The sequence below is a fragment of the Camellia sinensis genome, chromosome 13, assembly GCF_055761805.1.
Source record: "Camellia sinensis isolate YWXY chromosome 13, ASM5576180v1, whole genome shotgun sequence".
NCBI classification, from domain to species: domain Eukaryota; kingdom Viridiplantae; phylum Streptophyta; class Magnoliopsida; order Ericales; family Theaceae; genus Camellia; species Camellia sinensis.
Genome location: NC_138973.1, coordinates 18,107,866 through 18,131,942, shown reverse-complemented (window position 1 = coordinate 18,131,942; position 24,077 = coordinate 18,107,866). Strand labels below are relative to the sequence as shown.

At 32.0% G+C, this 24,077-nt stretch overlaps 1 pseudogene; it reads right to left on the bottom strand.

Moving 5' to 3' along the window:
* Nucleotides 1-7,066: 7,066 nt before the first annotated feature.
* Nucleotides 7,067-11,917, bottom strand: LOC114313567 (structural maintenance of chromosomes protein 2-1-like; annotated as a pseudogene).
* Between the last annotated feature and the right edge of the window lie 12,160 nt (nt 11,918-24,077).

Genomic DNA, 24,077 nt, shown 5'->3' with positions numbered 1-24,077 from the left:
GCTTTGGTGGTAAGAAAGAGCAAAAACAGAATGCCTCCTCATCTTATGATACAAGAACTCAAGGAAATGGAGGACAAAAGATTCAACAAGAGGAAAGACTTCTCAAACTCCCTACAGTTTGTAAGGTAAAAGAAAAGAAGGTACACCCTGTTTTTATTTGTCATCATTGTGGTATGCATGGTCATATTCGCCCTTATTGTTATAAGTTGCATGGGAAAGTGTCTCAAAAGGGTAGAAATTCGAATACTTTTTGGGTTAGGAGACAGCCTTACATGTCTAAGCGGAATACCAAGATTCATGAGGGTGTTCACAACACCGCGACATTTACCAAGACTGCTAGACCTAATTTTGTTAAGATCAAAAAGATTTGGGTGAGAAAACTTGACTTGTGTTAATTTGTTTATTTGTTTTAGCTTTTGGATTTTTGTGTGTTAAACATGTGTGCTTGTTCATTTTTTTTGTCTTGCTTTATTCTTGAAAAAAAAAAAAGAAAAAAAAAAATCCCAAAAAGATTTTCTTAGTATGGTTTTGCAAGCTTGAAATTTTTGAGTTGTCTTTGGTGCATATAGGAATTGATGAGAATATCCATTACATGTTAATATATGTGTGCTTTCTGTGGTCATTACTCATTTGGAGTGTGCATTTTTTGATTAGTATGTCTCATTTTGTACACACTCTTGGAATAGCAAATTTTGGAGTCTTCCGCCTTAGTGATTATTTTTTTTGGACTTCTGGCATTGTATCTTTTGCTTTTCTAGAGGAATTGACCTATACTAGCATATCATGGGTGATGTTGAGTCTCTTAACCACCTACCATCTTTTTGCACCTCCACGGCTTTCCTCTTAATTCTTTGCAATCTAGCCATGAGGAAAAGGCTACCTCAGAGTCACCAACCAGGCCATCCTTATTATATCCATGCTTCTCTGGTTCGGTTTCCATATTCTTGAGTGTGTCAGCCACCAATGATTGTGCAAAAGAAAAAAGAAAAAGAAAGAGAAGTAGACAAAATATGCAAAAGAAAGAAAGAAAAAAAATGTGCAAAAGAAAGAAAGAAAAAAAAAAAAAAGGAAAAGATTCATTGATTGAGGGGGAGCCTCCGCCTTTACTCACCAAATACCCCTTGATTCCTAGTGGTTTGACTTTCCTTTATTGTGCTTAGATTCTCTTGTCGGAGGTCCAGCTTTTATATCACTACTAGGATTGAATCTAGTATTTGTCGAACTCCAAGAGTCACACACACACTTTTATCATGGGATCTATGCTTTTCACATAATGCATCACTTTCTTTCATGAGGAATTTTCTACAGACTGTGCACATTGTGTATACTAGTAATTGTGCTTCTTGGATAATCTTGTGTGTTTTAAGGTACAAATCTGAAATTCCTTGCTTGCTCCATCATATTATTTTTTTGTCGTTTTCTTCTTGTTCACTGTTTTTAGTGTTTGTGGTTGCTTTTAGTGAGGGGGAGTTTGGTTCATCTTGATGTGGGTTGGTAATGGAGTTTGGTTTCTCATTACAAGAGTTGTTTAGCATGAACACTTTGATATGTTGGCTTTTGAGATTGGCTATTTGTTTTGCATGTTGCTATGCACTATTTGCCCTTCTTGTATGTTCATGGTTTTTCCATCGTCATATCATTGCTTGTGTGGTTTATGATCTTGCTTTTGTTGTTTGAGAGTTGTTTTTCATGAGTCTTAATTTTCATCTATTCATGTTTTCCATCTCATGTTTCAAGTTAATCGTGTCATATACTCTTTCATATACTCTTGTGGGACTAATAGTTGTTTTGGAGATTGTGGCACTAATAACTGTTTTGCAGATCTTAATCTTGAAAAATAAGTTGGCTTTTGTTGGCTGTAATGGGTTGGGGTGTTTAGGATTTTCTTTGTTAGGTGTGTTTTGTCACGGAATTGCCAAAGGGGGAGATTGTTAGGTTTTATTTCTTGGCAAACCCGTTTGACAAAACTCCTTTGAGTTGTAATTTTTTTCGCACTTTTATTTCAGTGAGGCTATGAGTGTTTAGATGTGAATCCAACCCGAATTGTGCTTTTCAGAGAAGGTACTACCTATGTTGTCAAATCCGGAGACAAAACATTGTGTTGATTCAATTGTAATTTTTTGTGTTTTTGTTCTGTCCGCTCGAGCGGAGCCTTGTGAGCTCGAGCGTAGATTAGCAGATCTCAGTATTTTGTCAGGGCAAGCAAAAAATACTGGTGGGTGTGATTTTACGCTCGAGCGGATTCTCCTACGCTCGAGCGCATCTCAGTTTGTTCACACATAGTTTTTGGTCAGTCCGCTCGAGCGGGCTGTGTTGAGCTCGAGCGGACCGCGCGATCCCAGATTTCCAGATTTGATTAAAGAGTTGGTTTTCTTCTAAAATTAGGATTGCTTTGGTTTTCTATAAATAGTTGGTTTTCTCCCAACACTAAGGGAACTTCTCCAGATCTTATTTTTAGATCTTAAGGTTTATATCTGGAGAGATTTTGCTAGTTTTCTTTGATATTTTTATTGAGTTTTCAACTCATGATTTAAAGAGAGTACATCAAAGGTTTGTTTTGTTACACAAAAGAGAGAGTTATTCTTCAGTTGTGGATTCTGAAGAATTCGAGCCTGAAGCTTTGGTGGAATCCGGAGTGGCTCATCAGAAAGACAATTCCGTGGTGAAGATGGGGTTGGAAGAGGCACATAGAGGTTGGTTCAATTAGGCGTTGTGGATTCGCTAGGTAATTGAGAGTATACCTGTGTAATTCCTTTAAATCTTCTTAGTGGATTGTTCTTGTGGCTGTTGCCCGTGATTTTTTTATCACAGTTGGAGGTGTCCAATTGTGGTTTTTTCCACATTAAATCGTTGTGTCTCTTTGTCTTAATTGTTTGATTGGGATTGTTATATTCTGCTTAAAATTGATACATAATCACAAATCAACATCTAGGGGATTTCTAGATTTTTCAATATTATATGATATATTTGTTAAAAATTATTTAAATTAAAAATATTTTTGAAAACTTTACTATTCACTTTTTGAATAATTAGGCTGATTACTATTCTTCTTTTGACAAAATTAATATCGAGTGGAAGGTTATATTTAATTTAATATCTCTACAACATATACAGAAAAATAGTATATATGATCAGATCTATTATAAATATTACTTAAAGGGATTTTACTATATATGCAAATATTTGATTAGAATATTATATAGAATGCATATAATATAAATAGAATACATCACGTTAGCAATTAAATTTTTTACACTACATTGATTATATCATATTATAATAAAACAAGAAGAAAAAGATGGAGTTATATATTATAATAAAACAAGATGGAGCAAATCATTTGCTTGTTTGAAAGTTGTGAACTTTATATTAAATTGTCTACAAAAACGGTGGTTCCATGTTTGAAAAAACAAAATTGGAAAAGAAAAAATTCGTTTTTCTTTTATCTTTTTAATTATTAACATTTATTGACTATTTAAAATCAAGGAGCGTGCTTATGTAAGCCATGACGTCAGCAGCGTGCTTATGTAAGCCATGACATCAGCAGCGTGCTTATGTAAGCCATGATGTCAGCAAGGAGTGTCCAACGGGTATATTTTTGTGTATAAATAGAAATGTTGTGTGTGGAGAAAAATCAAGAAGTTGAAGAGAAAATTTTCTGTGAGCTCCAAAATTCTGAGTATATTGTATTCTGCTCTTTCACTTTCAGATTTAAGTCTAGCCTTTGTTTTTATACTTTCATATCTACTCTTTGTGAGAGAATTATTATAAAAGAGGGTTTAAGTACCGCTTATTTTTATTCTTCATTTTTGTGAGAGATTTTGTAAGGGTAATGCATTTTATTGTTGAGTGAGGCTCAATAGATAAGAGTAAGTTCTGTGCCAAATCCACAAGTTTGGTGGTATATTTATTCAATTGATAGTAAAGAAATTCTCAAGGAGGTTCATTGGGGAATGGACGTAGGCCTAGCGTGCCAAACCATTATAAATCTCAGTGTTTGATTTTCTCTCCCTATCTCTCTTACTTTTGATAATTATTATTCTGTTTTTTTTTATTTATTAAAATTCTGAATATTGTGTTAATTTTAATATTGTGAAATTTTTAATAATTCAATTCACTCTCTCTCTTGGGTTGCCTACTTGGGATAACAACAAATTTTTAGACTTTACAAAATAAGAAAAAATTAGTATATTAACAAATGTAATTTACTACTACCATATGATAAATTAAAATTACAAAACGTATATAAAACAAAATGGATTTATATTTTTTGGTAAATATATTTTTTTAATTTATTTTTTCATTTTTACCAATTAAATTATGGCATGCATTTTTTTTATTAAAAACTTAGAACACACAATTAGTGACATCAATTTTTCTCTTATGTGTAACTCTGATAAAAATAAATAAAATTTAATTGATTATAAATTGTTTTTATTATATAGTTTTAATAAATTTTATATTATTATTTTAATTTAAAAACTAATTTTTAATTATTTATTCACAGATAATATGCTAGTTGTGACACTACAAGAATTCGCACTTTTGCCGACTAAAATTTTGGTCGGCAAAAGTTATCCGCGACTAAATTTTTTGGTCGCCACCTTGGTCGCCAATTGAGGGTCGCGGATAGTAATTAGCAATTTTTTAGTCGCGAAAAATTAATTTGCCGACTAAATTTTTTGTCGCTAAATATATAATTCCTGCGACTAATCCATTTAGTAGTTAAAACACTTTAGTTGCGAAAAAGTTCTATTTGCCGACTAAATTTTTGGTCGCTAAATATATAATTACTGCGACTAAAAGATTTAGTTGTTAAAACACTTTAGTCGCGAAAAATTATATTTTCCCGACCAAACATGTCAATCGCCAATTCGCACATTCAACGACCAAAAAGTTTGGTCGGCAATTGTGACCCATTTTGGCGACCAAAAAATGTGGTCGCCAATTGTCACATTTCATGACCAAAAAATTTGGTCGGCAATACATTCCGCGACCAACAAATTTGGTCGGCAAATGACACATTCCACGACCAAAAAGTTTGGTTGGCAATTGTGGCCCGTTTTGGTGACCAAAAATTTAGGTTGCCAATTGTCACATTCCGCGACCAGAAAATTTGGTCGCCAATTGTGACATTACTCCACCACCAAACATGTTAGTCGCAAAACAGAATGTTTACACAACTAAAACTTTAGTCGGCAATTTACCTATTAGCGACAAAATCCTTTGGTCGCCAAAATTAATGATTTTAACGACTAATTATCTAGTCGCCAAATGTACCCTCTCACCTACCTGATTTAGTTGGCAAAAATATTAGTTATCTTTCCCGACTAATCAATTGGTCGCAAAACCAAAAAAACAAATTCAAAATTTGGTCGCCAACATCTAACAAAATAAACCTGTAATTCATAATAATCTATCCAATACATTCAATATAATATATAATTTGCAAGAATCATTCAAATCAACTGAATCATAAACATTCGACAAAATACATAAATCATCCAATCTTGAACCTGTTTAATGAAAGTCATCAACTATTATAAATTTTCATCCACAAATAATTTCAAACTACATATTCCTTCAATTAAAAATCCACTTGTAATCTATATAATCATCCAAGTCACATCCATCTAATATAACAATTTCTTGTTATTATGTTTTAAATTGTTATCCATGCGCATCTATCAAAAAATATACACACCAGTAATCTACCCAAATATTTTCCATACACATCCATCCTAAAATATAACTACTAGCCTATCCAAAAATATAACTACTAGTCCACCCAAATCTTTTCCATACATACATCTATCCAAAAATATATATTCCTTCAAAAATTCTTATCATGCCAATTAGTCCTATACAATTTAGCTTTGTGCACGAGATCATCCATCTGTACCAAAGAAAATGAGAAATAATGTCAGGCAACTTTTTGTTGAAAATATTTGCACATCAGTTTATTGTAAAGTTGGACAAAAAATGAAAAAATTTCAGTGGAAAGTAAAGGAAACATTAACAAATTAAATGACTATCAATACCATTTTGTAAATAAAACATCATTCATATGTATATATCAATTCTAACTATTGTTCAACTTTACAATAGTTAAACATCATTAACATCATCTTCTAACCTGTTACAGGTGTTCATAACAATGAGGGCCATTTCAATTGTGCAATTGAATTACTCTGCCAAAGCAGCTGTAATGGATAGCAATATTATGTAATGGTGTTACATAATAGTTTCAGTCCATTTTTAAAACCTTGCTCCCCTTTATCCTGCCATCTCTTTTCATCTCACCTAGTTCCGTTACAATACTCACTTTGCTCACCCACCACCCCTGTAATCCTTTTTCACTTCCACAACCATCTTCTGTCAACCTCTCTCCCCAACTTAGCCCACCCCATCTCCCCTCACCCACTAGCCTTGCCATTCCCTCACCCCTCAGCCACCATTCTACACAAACCCAATAGCACCCACTACCATCACACATTCTAGTCCTGAAAATCAATTCCAGTATCGAAAATACCTCTTCGAATTTGAATAACTCCAGCGTATCCTAAAACTTGTTCATTTATATATACAATTTTATATGTGTATAATATGATTAAATTATAAATTAAGATATAACTTACAAAATAAATTATAATGTTAGGGTGTATAGGCTAATAATTTATTTGGTTAACATGTAATTAGAATAAAAAAAATATTATATATATAACAGAAGAGAGAGAATGAGAAGAAAGTAGATAGGTATTAAGATTACGGAGTTAGTGTTGCAATTTAGTCTAAAAGCACATGAGGAGTCTATGGTATTTTTAATTGACAAGTAGTGAAGTGCTTCAAGGCCAAACCCTAAAGGGATAAAGAGGATTTTCCCTTAAATTAAAATCATGTTTGATAGCTGATTTACCAAGTGTTATAGTCTACATTTCTATGAGATAGTAGAGAAGAAGCTTGTTTATCTACAACGTAAAAATAAAAACAAACCCTTACCACATCTCAAATATATTGAAAATATATTATTAAATGCAACCTTGGATGAGGTGCCCGTAAGGGTCTCCTACAAAAGAAAGTTCGATTGAATTTTCCAAAGTGGTAGGGAATGAGGAGCCATTTCAATGTTTAGATACTGCAACAAAAATATTGAATGAAGCTTTATAGTAAACAAGCTTCTAGTTGTAACAGAAGTCCCAAGAACCTAACGCTATAGACACCAACTAGTTTGCCTTCAATATTTCTAAGATCTGATGCAAATCTGATGAAATTCGGTCCATGTAATTTCTAAAGCTAAAAGATTTCAAATAACTAGCTAAATTATAAACAGCTCTAAAAATATAATCATGAAAATTACAGTACTAGTCTTTACTAGTAATTCAGTAGATTGTGGGTTTCTTTCTTTCCATAACATCATCCTAAAATTATATGAGTCAACTTAATGTTCCATTCATCAAAGCCACAAATAGAAGGTTTCATAAACGCCATACCACTAGGAAACCAGGAACACCCAACAAGGAAAAAACTTGACAGGGCTAAAAAGATCTAGGGCAAAGCAACATAAATATCCCGTTTTATCTAACAAAGACTCTTCACTTGCATCAACAGACTCTTCACCTCTCTCGCCTGCTTCAACCCTACTCCTATCGACACACCGCTTGGTCCCACAAGTTTCTTTAATCTAGTCGGAGGTGACCGTGATGATCTCCGGGATGTTTGGGGTTTTTTAGTTTATATTGCCCCCAAATGGCCCGTTTTCGTCTTTTTCCTCACATTTTTTTGTCTAACTCTTTAACCATGCTTCCAATCAATGCGCCGCTTCCTCTCACACATTTTTTTAATGTAGGCCAAGGTGCCTATTATGATATCGAGGCTGTTTCGGTGTTGTTTCCAATGTTTGGCCTGAATGGGCTGTTTTTCCCTTTTTGCCTCACAATTGGTTCTCTAATATTCTCATAACACGTTTATTTGCCTTGACTTTGAACATAAATATAATGCAATTTGGTTAACACACTTACCCATTACCATGAGTAGCTATGGTGGGGACTTTGATGGTTAACACACTTACCCATTACCATGACAGTAGAAACAACAAAACTGAAGATGAGAGGAAGAGAGAAGATAAAATAAGGACATCATAAGTTACAACAAATCAAACTCATCTAATAGAAAAATAACATGCATCACTTATAGAGTGAACATACTGGAGATGAGACATGTCAACCACTCTTTCTAGGAACTAAACAAGTTATGTACCTCATCCAGTATATAAAGTGGAGCTGGTTTAAACAGAAGCAGTGCCAGAATTAGAGAAAGTGCAAGTAAAGATCTTTGTCCACCGCTAAGTTCTGACAAGGACTGTTTCCAAACACTTCCAAATGCAACACAAACCTCAAGACCTTCTAAGAAGGTACTTCCCTCAGGAGTTTCTAGCTTCGCCATTGTGCCATGTAATAGTGTAGAAAATATGGATCCAAAATCACTAAGAGCAGTACAAATTCTTAAAGAGTAAGTACAGGGTTTCAGTACTTTTAAAAGCTAGAAGAAATATATGAACACTGTTGACATAAACTACTAGTTTTAACTTACTTGTTAACCTTAACCCAAGTAACTTTCAGCATTTCTTTCTTCTTTTCATCAAGTTCTTCAATCACCATCTTGATTTTTGTCTTGTCATTCTATGCAAGACAAAATCAGGACAAGTAAAGAGATTTTGGTACAATGAAGTTATAACAGTTCAACAGTTACAAACCTCAATAATGTTCTTCTTTGATATTAAATCATTGTACTCGTCTTCTGATTCCTCAAACATTGCCATAGCTTTCTTGTTAACTCATTTCTCAAGGCTAAAAGAAATGACAAAAATGTGTTAGGAACTCCTGGTTGATTCATGGATGACAATGACAATGACAATTTGTACATATGAAGATGGCCAAAAAATGTTGATGATAGTGTAAAAGCAGCAGATAGGGTTTCTCAGATACACACCCTGATTGCTCAACTTGTAGCTTTTCAAAATCTTCCCTTGCTGTATGAGGATCACAAGATGCAAAATCATAATCTGTCCCACTTCTTCCAAATCGGTGTTTCTCAAGTGTTATCCAAGCATGCTTTTCTATTAGTTTTTCGACCTTCAAGGAGCAACTTTTCTGTTCCATCTCCATTCGTTTTACCTGCCACAAAACAATACAAAAAAAAAAAAAAAAAACAAAGTGGGTTACTAGCCAAAAAGTGGAGAGAATGCATGAGCCGCTTAGCACATTACCTCATTTTCCATCTTCTTCCTCTCAAGATTTGTCTCACTAATTTTGTGTTGAAGTTCCTGCTGCTCCCTGAGAATGCAACTAATCTGTGTATCACACTCCTTTATCTTTGAGCAGAAAAGATTGAGCTCAGATTGCGCCTGATCATGAGCATTTCTTATGGAAGCAATCTGCAAGAGAAAGTGGAGCAGTTCTTTTTTTTTTGATGGGGAAGAAATTGAGGTGAAGCACTAACTGCAAAAAAATAAATGGCTGTTTACCCTGGTTTTATGTCCATCTACTTCTGAAGTAAGACTGGTAATCTGCTGCTTCAGAGAAACTGATTGACTCTCCAAGGATGCACATTCTTGTTTGACAGCTTCCATTTCCATAAGAAGCCTCTCCTTTTCATTAGCATGCCCCTACTCACAAGCATAACCAAGTCAAAATGAACTCCAAAGTCATTATTAAGATTTTTATGAATGTAATCGATAATCACTATCGAAGACAATTTGTATGGAATTAAAAGCACCATTTCCATGCAAAACATGACACAAAGTGTTTGTGTTGCAATTATCATCGTAGTGGAAAAACATCAAATGTTCGTATCAATAAAGCAGACCTCAACTTCACAATGCTTGGGGGGCAAACAAGATAATGAGGACAAATAAGTGCCAAGAAAATAATTTCATTATATGTATGCATGTGACTTACTAACCATAGACAACAAATCATAAAAAGACAAGCAATTGACTCGAATTTGTTCTACCCATATTTAACAAACTTCCACATTTAATTAAGTCATACAGGTGGAAAACTTACTTTTTGAAGTTCACCTTATCCAAAAATATATATATATATATATATATATTGTCCAAGATAAGATTATAATGCCAAAGATATCAGAATATATTAGTTGAATTTTGTAACAAGGCAATAAGGTTGAATATGGAGAGAGAAAAGAAGGAATACAAAGGTTTAACGTAGTTTGGCCAATATTGGCCTACATCCACACACACAGCCCTAAGGGACTATATCTTTCATTCACTCAACTCACACTTTTGTTTACATGATACACCATATATATAGAGAGTGAGATACAATCAAATCCCTTCAGTTAAGGAATTAAAATAAATCAAAGATACAAAAAGTTATAATAAGCACAAATCAATGGGATCTTCATATTTTTTGATATCTTTGCAATATAATCTCATCTCCAACACTATGGACATTCTAAAAAAAACAAAATATGTTTAAACAGAATAAGGAAAATATGAGAAATCTAAAGATAAACATAGTTGATGTCACTGGCCTTTTCAGGCATTATGCTGGCATACACTCAGAACTCTTGACTTCTCATCTGATAGAAACAATTTGGTAACTATTTTGCTATTAGTCATTACATGCAATGTCGCATCAAGTTTAAGGGGGCAAACATTGATACTCTAGCATTGTCAGGGTTATTATAAAGGCCAACAAAGGACCATCTTCCTCTGTGGAATGAAATCAAGTGTAACTTGCATTAAAGTATGCTGGGAAAAAAATCACTATTGTTATCTGCATATAAATGAAAAGGCAGGAAATCCATTGTAAAAATGAGTAAGTTAAGTTGTTTGCACAAGGTTTACTGGGAATTTTATGATAAATGTCAGCAATTTCAACACCTACCTTGAGGTCCTTAGAAGCTGACTGCACCTGAGCTTTTATTGCCTTAATCTTTTTCTCTAAATCTTTGAGCCTGACATCCCGATTATTAGTATTCTCACAGATTGATTTTTTAAGCAATGACACTGTAGTTATACATTCGTCGCACAAAAGTTGCTTTTCACTGGCAGCAGATTTTGCTTCTAAAAGTTCCTGCTCGATCCTCTTTACAAGCTCACAAAGCTACAATACACCCAATAAGTAAATAAATAAAATGGTACAGGAAACAGAGAATGAGGTATCATACTGACAAATGGACTAAGCTAAACAACACTTAAATTCCCACTTCAAGATGTTATATTGGGGGCTAAAACCACAACCTTATGATGTTCATTCTGTTCAGCCCTACTCTGGAATAGTGAGAGATCATATGACTTGAGCTCCATCTGTGCCTTAAGGTCCTTAAAATTTTTCTGTAGAGTAAGGAGCTCAGAGATCTGAATGTTAAGGCAAGAAGAAAACAATAAAGGAAAATCAGCATTTAAGCATTGTGACTGGCTGCTTAGTGTTAAGATACAGAATGCCACCAGCACTATCCACTGATTAAAATTTATGATGAAACAATTATACTCTATATGGCTTTTGGAATAACCATAACCTCTTAGGAGCAAAATTAAAGAACAACCACAATTGTAGATATAAAATAAATAAACAAGAAGATCGTTGATATTATTAAGAGAAAGAAACATAACAAATAAAAAAGGAAAAGACTTAAAGCTCAAAAAAAGTGTTTTCTATTCTTCATTTCTTAATTCTTATCCACTTCATTCTTATTCGAGTATTTCTGTTCAGTAAGAGAGGTAATATTTAAGGTTGACCTTAGCTTCAATTTCAGATAATCTCTTATGATGAATAGAAAGTTTGGATTCAGCCTCTGCCAAAGCATGAAGTTGCCTTAACAGACAACCACAATTGTAGATATAAAATAAATAAACAAGAAGATCGTTGATATTATTAAGAGAAAGAAACATAACAAATAAAAAAGGAAAAGACTTAAAGCTCAAAAAAAGTGTTTTCTATCCTTCATTTCTTAATTCTTATCCATTTCATTCTTATTTGAGTATTTCTGTTCAGTAAGAGAGGTAATATTTAAGGTTGACCTTAGCTTCAATTTCATATATATATATATATATATCAGTTTTCATTTTTTGCATTATCTGGAGAGTATGATTTTAGTCCATCACTTCAAACATTCACTCAATAGGGTTTTAAAATTAGGGATTTCAAAAAACTTGGTTTTGACAATTAGGGAAAACAAAGGAAAATAGAGAAATTGAGCAACAGAGAGAGAGAGGACCCATACCTGATGTCGGGGTTGTTTGAAGATAGGCGAACTGGTTCTAGCAGAAAAATGGTGATGGTGGTGCTGTTAGGTGCGAAAAGAGAGAGCAACCATGTGAGTAAGAGGAGTAATGGAACACAACTACAAAGATTGAGAGAGAGAGAGAGAGAGATAAAAATACATACCTAACAATGGAGGCCCAAGTACTTCTCGAAGCGCTGCTGATGCCTGGTCGAAAAATCGACACAGGCGACTGCGATGACGGAGGAGGAGCGACTTTGTTGAACACAATCGAGCAGGAGAATCGCCGATGAGGTGCGTATGAGGAGTGGTGCGCGGGAATGACAGTATAAAGAGTTTGAAAAATTCACTCGGCTGATAGGGCAATTTTTTCCCTACAAAACTGTTTGGTCGGGTATTGAATCAACATTTACTTAAATAACATTCAAACGGGGTCGTTTTAAGATCTGCGACCAAATTTTGGTCGCTAAAAATTTTACAGATGTTTTCAATATTATCAACTCATTTTTTTTCAGATGTTTCCAATTTTGATTTTTTTTTGTTTTTGTTTTGTGGGCATATACAAAATGTATTTATGTAGTAGTTTAAACCAATAGTGTAGTACAAAATCTTATGGATTGAATATAATTAAGTTATTATTTTGAAGTTGTTGACAAACTATTTAGTGTAATTTGTGATTTCTCATATTTTGAGCATTGCATAGGCAACACCACATGGTACTCGAAGACTATGTAATAATTTACGTTCAAAACACATCATTTATAACCAATAAGATTTGTTTAATAATTCTTGTCAAATAAAAATTAAATAGATTTTATAATATTTTGTGCTATAAATGATGTGTTTTTATTTTCTAAAATTAGTAATTTTGAAACCTGGTAAATTTTTGTGCCAAAAAACCAAACTTATATTACCATCCCGCACCGATGTATTACACACTATTATAAAATTTTGATTTGTTCCTATTAATAATGATTTTTAATTTGTTATGCTTAAATTTAGCTCATAAATTATTCTTATCTTAATATTGATCATGATTTTTTTAAAAATAACAAATTATAATTAATAACTGCCCCTTCTAACTTAATTTTCTAGCTCCGCCACTGGCCACCGCAACATGAAGCCCATCTCCAATGAAAGTAAACAAAGCCGAAAAGCAAGCAGTGGAGGCTCCACCAGCTCTAATCCCTAGCCTAAGAATAAGATCAAGCGTGGTCGGCTTGTTTTCATAGAACAACAGTGGACCCACCATCAAATTAGTCAAACTGATGACAACTCAATTGATGTGGAGCCCTAGCCCTAGCCTATAGCTATTGATGAGTTGCTCTGTGGTATCACCACCACAAGGCTTACAGTCATATGTGCTAATCGAGATCTAGGTATGAATATTTTCTTGGGTAAACTACCAATAGGTCCTATTTATTTGATAGAAATAGAGGTAAAATTTTAATGAAAAATATTTTTCGTTAAAATAAAATTAATTTTTTATGTTCGATGAATAATTTTTTTGTGGCCCATTTTTTTTTTTGCTACTAAAAATCAAGAGCTAATTTTTGTGGTAGAGGAGAGGGAGCGGCAGTAGTGGTGAAAGTGGTGGATAAGAGGTGAGGTGGCGGTGGTAGTGGTGGTGGCGGCGAAGGAGATTAGTGGTGAAGTTGTGGTAATGGTAGAGGAGATAGAGTGGCGGTGGTGGAGGAAAGGTAATAGTAGTGGTGGTAGTAATAGTGGTGGTGGTGGTAGCAGTGGTGGTGGTGGTAGTGGTAGCGATGGTGGTAGTAATGATAGTCGTAGAGATGGAGTGGCAACAGTGGTAATAATGGTGGTAGTGGAATGACATTTGCAGTAGTGGTGAAGGTGGTAGAGGAGATGGGTGGTAAGAAAGAGATGAGTGAGAGAAAGATAGAGAAGAGAGATAGAGAAAGAGACAGAGTGATGAGTGAGACAGAAAGAAAGAGAGAAAAAATGGTCGCTAAAAGTGCATTTTCTTGTAGTGGAGAGCTCGGTAAATAGAGAAGAGGGGAGGGAGAGAGTGAGCAAGATGAACACAATGGGGGAGAGAGAAAGACAGACATGGAGAGAGAAAGAAAGAGAGAAGAGTGATGAGTGAGAGAGAGAAAGATATATATATATATATATGTATATATAGAGAGAGATAGAGAGACAGACAGACAGAAAAAGAGAGAAAAACAAGAGATGAGCGAGAGATAAACAGAGAGAGAGAGTAAGAGAGCAAGAGAGCAAAAAGAGATGATCGAGAGAAAGACATAGAAAAAGAGAGAGACAGAGAGAGAAGAAAGATAAGCGAGAGAGACAGAAACAGAGATAGAGAAAAGATAGATGAGCGAGAGAGATAGAGAAAGAAGAGAGATAAAGAGAGATAAAGCGACGAGAGATGAGCAAGAGACAAATAGAGAAAGAGATAAAGACGGATAGACAAACAGACAGACAGAGAAGAGTGATGAGTGAAAGAGAGAAAGAGAAGAGAGAGAAAGAGAGAGACAAAGAGAGAAAGAGATAGAAAGTGAGAGACAGAGAGAGAAGAGAGAGACAGATAGAGAGATAGAGAGAAGAGAGATGAGCGAGAGAGACAGAGAGATAAGAGATATGAGAGATAGAGGGATGAGAGATGAGCGAGAGAGATAGATAGAAAGAGAGGGATATTTATACCTTAAATTGTTTTTAGGGAGAGTTGAACATGCTCTAGAAAATTATTTTAGTTGCCAAAACTATCTATACCGTGACTAAAATATTTTTTAGTCGCTGAAATTAAATTTTTGCCGACCAAAATTTTGGTCGTGCAAAGATAAAAAGTGAATTTTTATTTTTCATTAATTTAGTCGCTAAAACTATCTATACCGCGACTAACATATTTTTTAGTTGCTGAAATTAAATTTTTACCGACTAAACTTTTGTGGTAGAGGAGAGAGAGCGGCAGTAGTGGTGAAGGTGGTGGACAAGAGGTAATGGTGGTGGCAAAGGAGATTAGTGGTGAAGTTGTGGTAGTGGTAGAAGAGATGGAGTGGCGCCGGTAGAGGAGAGGTAACAGTAGTAGTAGTGGTGGTACTAGTGGTGGTAGTGTTAGTGGAGTGATAACGACGGTGATAGTAATAGTAGTCGTAGAGGTGGAGTGGCAACAATGGTAATAATGCTGGTAGTGGAATGACATTTGCAGTAGTAGTGAATATAGTAGAGGAGATGGGCGGTGAGAGAGAGATGAGTGAGAGACAAATAGAGAAGAGAGATAGAGAGAGAGACAGAGTGATGAGCGAGAGAGACTAAAAGTGCATTTTCTTGTAGTGAAGAGCTCGGTAAATAGAGAAGAGGAGAGGGAGAGAGTGAGCAAGGTGAACACAATGGGGGAGAGAGACAGACAAGCGGACAGACACACAGAGAGAAAGAGAGATAAAAGAGTGAGAGACAGCTAGACAGACATAGAGAGAGAAAGAGAGAGAGAAGAGTGATAAGTGAGAAAGAGACAGAAAGGGAAAGAGAGAGAGAGAGAGAGGGACATAGAGAGAAAGAGATAGAGACAGAGATAGAGAGAAACAAAAGATGAGTGAGAGATAGAAAAAGACAGAAAGAAAGAGAGTGAAAAGAGATGATCGAGAGAAAAACATGAAAAAGAGAGAGATAGAGAGAGAAGAAAGATGAGCGAGAGAGACAGAGAGAGAGATAGAGAGAAGAGAGATGAGTGGAAAAGATAGGGATAGAGAAAGAAAAAAGATGAGAGAGATAGAGAGAAGAGAGATGAGCGAGAGACAGAGACAAAGACAGACAGACAGACAGAGAAGAGTGATGAATGAGAGAGAGAGAGAGAGAGAGAGACAAAGAGAGAAAGAGATAGAGAGTGAGAGACAGAAAAAGAGACAAAGAGAGAGAAGATATGAACAAGAGAGACATGGAGAGAGATAGAGAGAAGAGAGATGAGCGAGAGAGACATAGAGAGAAGAGAGATGAACGAGAGAGATAGAGAGAAGAGAGATGAGCGAGAGAGACATAGAGAGAAGAGAGATGAACGAGAGAGATAGAGAGAAGAGAGGTGAGTGAGAGAGACAGAGACAAAAGAGATGAAAGAAGAGATAGATAAGTGAGAGACACAGAGAGAGAGAGAGACAGACAGATAGAGAAGAGTGATGAGTAAGAGAGAGAAAGACAAAAGAGAGTGGAAAATGAAAAAATTGGTGAAAAGAGACAGACAAAGAAAGAGAAAGAGAAAAAGAGCGAAAAGAGATAAACGAGAGAGAGACAGGAAGAGATGAGCGAGAGAGGCAGAGAGATAAAGAGAAGAGAGAGAGAAGAGAGACAGAGAGAGAAGAGAGATAGAGAGAAGAGAGATGAGCGAGAGACACAGAGAGAGAGAGAGAGACAGACAGACAGAGAAGAGTGATGAGTGAGAGAGAGAAAGAGAAGAGAGACAGAGAAAAAAAACAGAGACACGGAGAGAAAGAGAGTGAGAGACAGACAGATAGAGAAGAGTGATGAGTAAGAGAGAGAGAGAGAGAAAGAGAAGAGAGACAAAGACAGAGACACATAGAGAAAGAAAGAGACAGAAAGACAGAAAGAGAGAGAAAGAGTGATGGGTGAAAGATAAAAAATAAATTTTTATTTTACATTCAGCGACTAAATTATTTTAGTTGCCAAAACTATATATACAGCGACCAAAATATTTTTTAATCGCTGAAATTAAATTTTTGCCGACCAAAATTTTGGTCGCCAAAGACAAAAAATAATTTTTTATTTTTCATTCAGCTACTAAATTATTTTAGTCGCCAAAACTATCTTTACCGCGACCAACATATTTTTTAGTCGCTGAAATTAAAATTTTGCCGACCAAAATTTTGGTCGCCAAAAATAAAAAATAAATTTTTATTTTTCTTTCAGCGACTAAATTATTTTAGTCGCCAAAATTATCTATATAGCGACCAACATATTTTTTAGTCGCTGAAATTAAAATTTTGCCGACCAAATTTTTGGTCGCCAAAGATAAAAAATAAATTTTTATTTTTCATTCAGCGACTAAATTATTTTAGTCGCCAAAACTATGTATACCACGACTAACATATTTTTTAGTCGCTGAAATTAAAATTTTGCCGACCAAACTTTTGGTCGCCAAAATCAAAAATAAATTTTTATTTTTTCTTTCAGCAACAAAATTATTTTAGTCGCCAAAACTATATATACAACGACCAAAATATTTTTTAGTCGCTGAAATTAAATTTTTGCCGACCAAACTTTTGGTCGCCAAAGATAAAAAAAAAATTTATTTTTCATTTAGCGCCAAAACTATCTATACCGCGACTAACGTATTTTTTAGTTGCTGAAATTAAATTTTTGCCGACCAAACTTTTGGTCGCCAAAGATAAAAAATAATTTTTTTTTTTCATTCAGCTACTAAATTATTTTAGTCGCCAAAACTATCTATACGGCGATTAAAATATTTTTTTAGTCGCCAATTGTGGAAAATTTAGCGACTAAATTTTTTTTAGTCCCCAATTGTGAGATTTTTTGCGACTAAATTTTTTTTTAGTCGCCAAAAATTAATATACCCCGACTAAAAAAATTTAGTAGCTAAATATTGTACTTTTACCGACTAACATAATTTTTGGTCGCCAATTCCACAACTTTTGACAACCAAAATATTTTTAGTCGGCAAAAGTGATCGCCAAAGCTGTATTTTCTTGTAGTGTGAGTTACACACAACTGAATCAGGATCCCGTAAGACATGGCTCTACAGTATGTGGATTTTAAAAAATAGAGTATTTTAATGTCATTTTATTTTAATTTTAAACTCGAGCCGTTAAATTATATATTTTGCTAAAAGTATTTTATTGTGATAAAAAAAAAAAGAAGCAGCAAGAGAGGATCAGGGAAATCTTAGATATATAACGCACTGATAGCATGTTACTAACTTGATTTAAGTATTTTGATTTGAAATCAAGAAAATTAAGGTTGAATTTTATAAAAATATAGAAGAGTTAATTATTAACGATAGATATAAAAATTATAGGAAAAAAAAAAGTTGAAATAGAAAAGATGTATTTTAGTAGAATTTTTTATAATTACGAGAATTTTTAGCATGATTTAATTTATCATAAATTTAAATATTCTCTTTGAATGATTAATGTTAAATCCATACCTTTTAAATCCCTAAATACATGAGAACCTAAGTTAGTTGGGCCAGGTCACAATGGTCAATTAGGAAAGGAGGTTGGATTTAGGCCTTAGCCGAACGCTGGGGCAAATGCTTATACTTGGTTATAGACTTTTTGAAGTGTACTATAATTTTTATTTAAAATTCATAATATTCATAATTAAAATAATTTTATTTATTGTAATTTCAATTATTTTGCCTAACAATCACCCAATATCTTTAATGTATATTCAGTTGTAAAGTAAAAAATAATTTATTTTTTATTTTTTATTCATAAATATTTTTTTTTCAATTTCATAATTTTAGATTTAAATTTTGAAGGAAAGATATTAAAAGGAAAATATTTAAAATAGATTTAATTGTAATTGTTAATCATATTATTTAATTTTGATGATGTCTAAAATATTATTTGCAAAAATTTGAATTTTTTAATATACATATTATTTGACACAAAATATTATATGTTTAAAATATATATATTTGTTAAATATTACTTAAATAAAAATATTTTTAAAAACTCTACTATTCACTTTTTGAAAATTTAGGCCGATCGTTATTCACTTTTCGATAATTAAAATTGATTAATTATATTATTTTGACAAAATTGATTGATTGGTTGTATTATCTTGACAAATGTGATATTGATAAGTTGTCTTCTTTTGACAAAAGTGATATATCCAAATGGAGTTGAATGTTATATTTAATTTAAAATCTCTACAACATATACAGAAAAATAGTATATATGATCAGATCTATTATAAATATTACTTAAAGGGATTTTACTATATATGCAAATATTTGATTAGAATATTATATAGAATGCATATAATATAAATAGAATACATCACGTGAGCAATTAAATTTTTTACATTACATTGATTATATCATATTATAATAAAACAAGAAGAAAAAGATGGAGTTATATATTATAATAAAATAAGATGGAGCAAATCATTTGCTTGTTTGAAAATTGTGAACTTTGTATTAAATTGCCTACAAAAACGGTGGCTCAATATTTAAAAAAAAAAAAGGAAAAGAAAAAAATTAGTTTTACTTTTATCTTTTTAATTATTAACATTTGCTGACTATTTAAAATCAATGAGTGTGCTTATGTAAGCCATGACGTTAGCAGCGTGCTTATGTAAGCCATGCCGTTAGTAAGGAGCGTCCAACAGGTATATTTTTGTGTATAAATAGAAGTGTTGTGTGTGGAGAAAAATGAAGAACTTGAAGAGAAAATTTTCTGTGAGTTTCAAAATTCTGAGTATATTGTATTCTGCTCTTTCACTTTCAGATCTAAGTCTAGCCTTTGTTCTTACAGTTTCATATCTACTCTTTGTGAGAGAATTATTGTAAAAGAGGGTTTAAGTACCACTTATTCTTATTCTTTATTTTTGTGAGAGATTTTGTAAGGGTAAGACATTTATTGTTGAGTGAGGCTCAATAGATAAGAGTAAGTCCTGTGCCAAATCCACAAGCTTAGTGGTGTATTTATTCAATTGATAGTAAATAAATTCTCAAGGAGGTTCCTTAGGGAGTGGACGTAGGCCTGACGTGCCGAACAACTATAAATCTCAGTGTTTGATTTTCTCTCCATATTTCTCTTACTTTTATATTGATAATTATTATTCTGTTTTTTTTTATTTATTAAACTTCTGAATATTGTGTTAATTTTAATATTGTGAAATTTTTAATAACCCAATTCACTCCCTTCTTGCGTTGCCTACCTGGGATAACAGTAATTAATGGAAACACCTAATTTTTTCTTTATATAGTAATAAAAATTTAATTTAATTTAAATTTCGAAGGAAAAATATTATAAGGGAAAGATTTAGAAAAGATTTAATGGTAATTAATAAAAATTCCTAATATGCTTCCTTATATAGTAACTAATTTAATTTAAAATGACTCTATTTGAAAAATGATATATAAGTTCATTTTTCAGACTCATTTTCTAGACCCAATGATGTGTAAATGATATGATTGGTTGATGATTAGAGAAAATATAAGAGAGAATGTTGGATTTAATATCTTAATTGATTGTCATATCATTGGACTTAAAATTGTATATAATTTTTGGTCTTGAATATCACAGCTTGTTTGGTTTCATTTTTTTGAAAATAATTTTCAAAAAATTCTACTTTCTTGTTTTCTGTATTTTTTTGTTTTTACTGAATTTTTTTAATATTTTAAGCAATTTTTTTAATTTTTAGACACACTTAACATAAATACACTTAAAAAGTATTTTAAAAATTCAATAAACACCAAAAATACAAAAAAATTAGTATATTTTTCATATTTTTATGTATTTGTTAATTTTTTAAAACATTTTTTCATAATGTTTTTGCTTTTTAGATACATCTAAGTAAGGTGCATCTAAAAAAGTAAAAAAAATACTTAAAATTTTAAAAATATTCACTAAAAACAAAAAAACACGAAAAATAAAAAATTCGATTTTAAAAAAAAATTAATCTAGAAAACTCAAACCAAACACTACGTACTCTTTTCAATTATATAAAAATGAAAAATGTTATGAACTCCAAATAAATTATCAAAATTTCTATCAAAACCCTCACATGAGGGTAAGATCTACACAAATCACATGTGTGGGTCCCACACTCATGTGAGAGGTTTAGTAAAAAAATTTGTAATTTATTTGAGATCCCTAGTATAACTCTATAAAAATTTCATAAATCTAATATTATAGGGGAAAGATTTAATGGTAATTAATAAAAATTCCTAATCTGTTTCTTTATATAGTAACTAATTTAATTTAAAATGTTTCTATTTGAAAAATGATTTATAAGTTCACTTTTTAGACTCATTTTCTAGACCTAAGATGTGTAAGTGATATGATTGGTTGATGATTAGAGAAAATATAAGAGAGAATGTTGGATTTAATATCCCAATTGATTGCCATATCACTAGACTTGAAATTTGATATAATTTTTGGTCTTGAATATTAATACTTTTTTCAATTATATAAAAATGAAAAATGTTATGGATGTCAAATAAATTACCAAATTTTCTACCAAACCTCTCACATGGGTGTGGGACCCACATGTGGGTCCCACACTCATGTGAGAGGTTTGGTAGAAAATTTGTTAATTTATTTGGAATCCCTAATATAATTCTGTAAAAATTTCATAAATCTAATATTATAAGGGAAAGATTTAATGGTAATTAATAAAAATTCCTAATATGTTTCTTTACATAGTAACTAATTTAATTTAAAATGTCTCTATTTGAAAAATGATATATAAGTTCATTTTCCAGATTCATTTTCTAGACCCAATGATGTCTATGTGATATGATTAGTTGATGATTAGAGAAAATATAAAAGAGAATGTTGGATTTAATATTCTAATTAATTGCCATATCACTCGACTTGAAATTGGATTTAATTTTTGGCCTTGAATATCAATACTCTTTTCAATTATATAAAAATTTCATAAATCTAAGAAAAATAAATGAGATGTTTACGAGCATTTTCAATGTGCTTTTTAAAAAAGGCTTATTGACTATTATAGCTAGTATTAACTTATTTTACTCATTCTAATGGACTAGTTATTACAATAATTATTTTAATAAAAAATTTCAAGACTAATTATATTTAGAGAGTTTTGGAAGACTTTGTAAACAGTTTCTGTGGATAAATATATAATTAATAATAGCATACATTGATAAGAAAAAAAAATTAGATAAAATAAAGAATATACCACTTTCATATTTTAGGTAGTGAAAAATGAAGATAATGATTAGAGTTGCTCTAAGGCTCAATGAATTAAAAATGTTTTGTAATTTATAATAATTTAGATTTCACTTCACGGTTTACCATTTTCTCTTTTCATTAATATTCACAATATAAATTATTAAAATCATTTATTCACAACTCGTAATCTAGCACAACTAATATAATTTGAACATTATTATTCCAGATCAAAAATTAGATTTAATTTTTAAGTTTTGTGATAATCAATTAGGATATTAAAAGTAACTCTCTCTCATATTTTTTTTAATTATTAACCAATCATATCACTTATACATCATTGAATTTAGAAAAAAAATACTATGGATCCCAAAAAAATTACTAAATTTTTTATCAAACTTATCACATAGATGTGAGATTCACACAAATCATGTGTGTGGGTCCCACACCCATGTGAAATGTTTAGTAGTTTATTTGATAATTTATTTAGGCCAAGTTTGGGAAGACTAAAAATGTGTAATAAAAAATTGTAAAAATTGATTTGTAGGGAAAAATTTGAATTGAGAGTTGTGCAGCCGTAATTGTTGACTTTTGGTGAATAGTGTTAACTTTTTAGCTTTTTGAGTAACTTTTTGACTTTTTGACTTTTTTAGATCTTCCCAAACTTGGCCTTAGAATCCGTAATATGACTCATTTAGAAACTGAGTTTATATATCATTTTTCATATAATTTGTACTATTAATAAGGATGTCACTCTACCATTAACACCCAAATTTTATTCTATAAAGATACAATTAATATAATATTACTAAATGATTTTTTATTAATCAAAATACCTGATAGATAGACATCTAATAAATTTCCATATCATATATACATTACTATTATTATTGTTTTTAAAAAAGAAAATGGTCAAAGCACCAAAACTTTCCATGATTATTTGGTTAGTAAAGTCATCCATGAGGACTTATGCTCCTCCACATGTACATGCGTCATACTTTGGTTGGTTTATAGTTTTCAACAATTTACATTCCAATTGGCTTTCTATTATATACGTATAATTCCAAGTATTTTTTTTTTTTTTTTTAATGGTTGGATGATGAGGACAAGTATGTCCTTTGTGCAGAAAAGCAAAAGAAGAAAATGAAATCCCCAATTTACAAAACCTTGTTCCTGTTTTTGTTTTTTTTTTCTCAGACATCACCACAAGGGCACCAAAAACTCCAAAATCACTTATAGACAAGACAACACTACATCCAAATACCCACCCATACCCACATGTATTTTAACCTTGTCATATATGTTTAACTTGATTCATTTGGGGATAATATTATACAAAAAGAATATATATACTGTAAGATCAAGAAAAAAGTGATTAAAAAAATAGCTAAAAAATAAAGTATACAGATCAGATTTATTTTAAATATAATTCATATTATATTAAGGTCAAGTTTGGGGAGTCACAAAAAAGTCAAAAAGTCAAAAAGTTACTCAAAAGTTAAAAAGTTATCACTATTCACCAAAAGTTAACAATTACGGCTGCACAACTCCCAATACTAATTTTTCCCTACACATTAATTTATACAATTTTTTAATACACATTTTTTCATAAAAACTTAAAAAGTTAACCTAAATATTCATATTTTCAACCTCAACTTTTTAGTCTAAAAAGACAAAAAGTACACTTATTTAGGACACCCCAAACAACTCCTAAATTTTGAAAATTACGTCACTAAATTCATTTTCTAATTATTTTTTTAGACCATTCTGGTTCCATAATTTTTATTACTATTATTTTTATTTATATAAAATGATGTGACTAAAATGAGACTTGGCCTCGTTTGGCATATGTCTGTTTTAGCCTAAAAGTCAAAAAGTTATTAAAAAAATAAAAAAATCAAAGATTCTATTTTATCTCTACTTTTCGTGAAAAATTAGAAAGTCAAAGTTTTTATTTACCTCCTATTC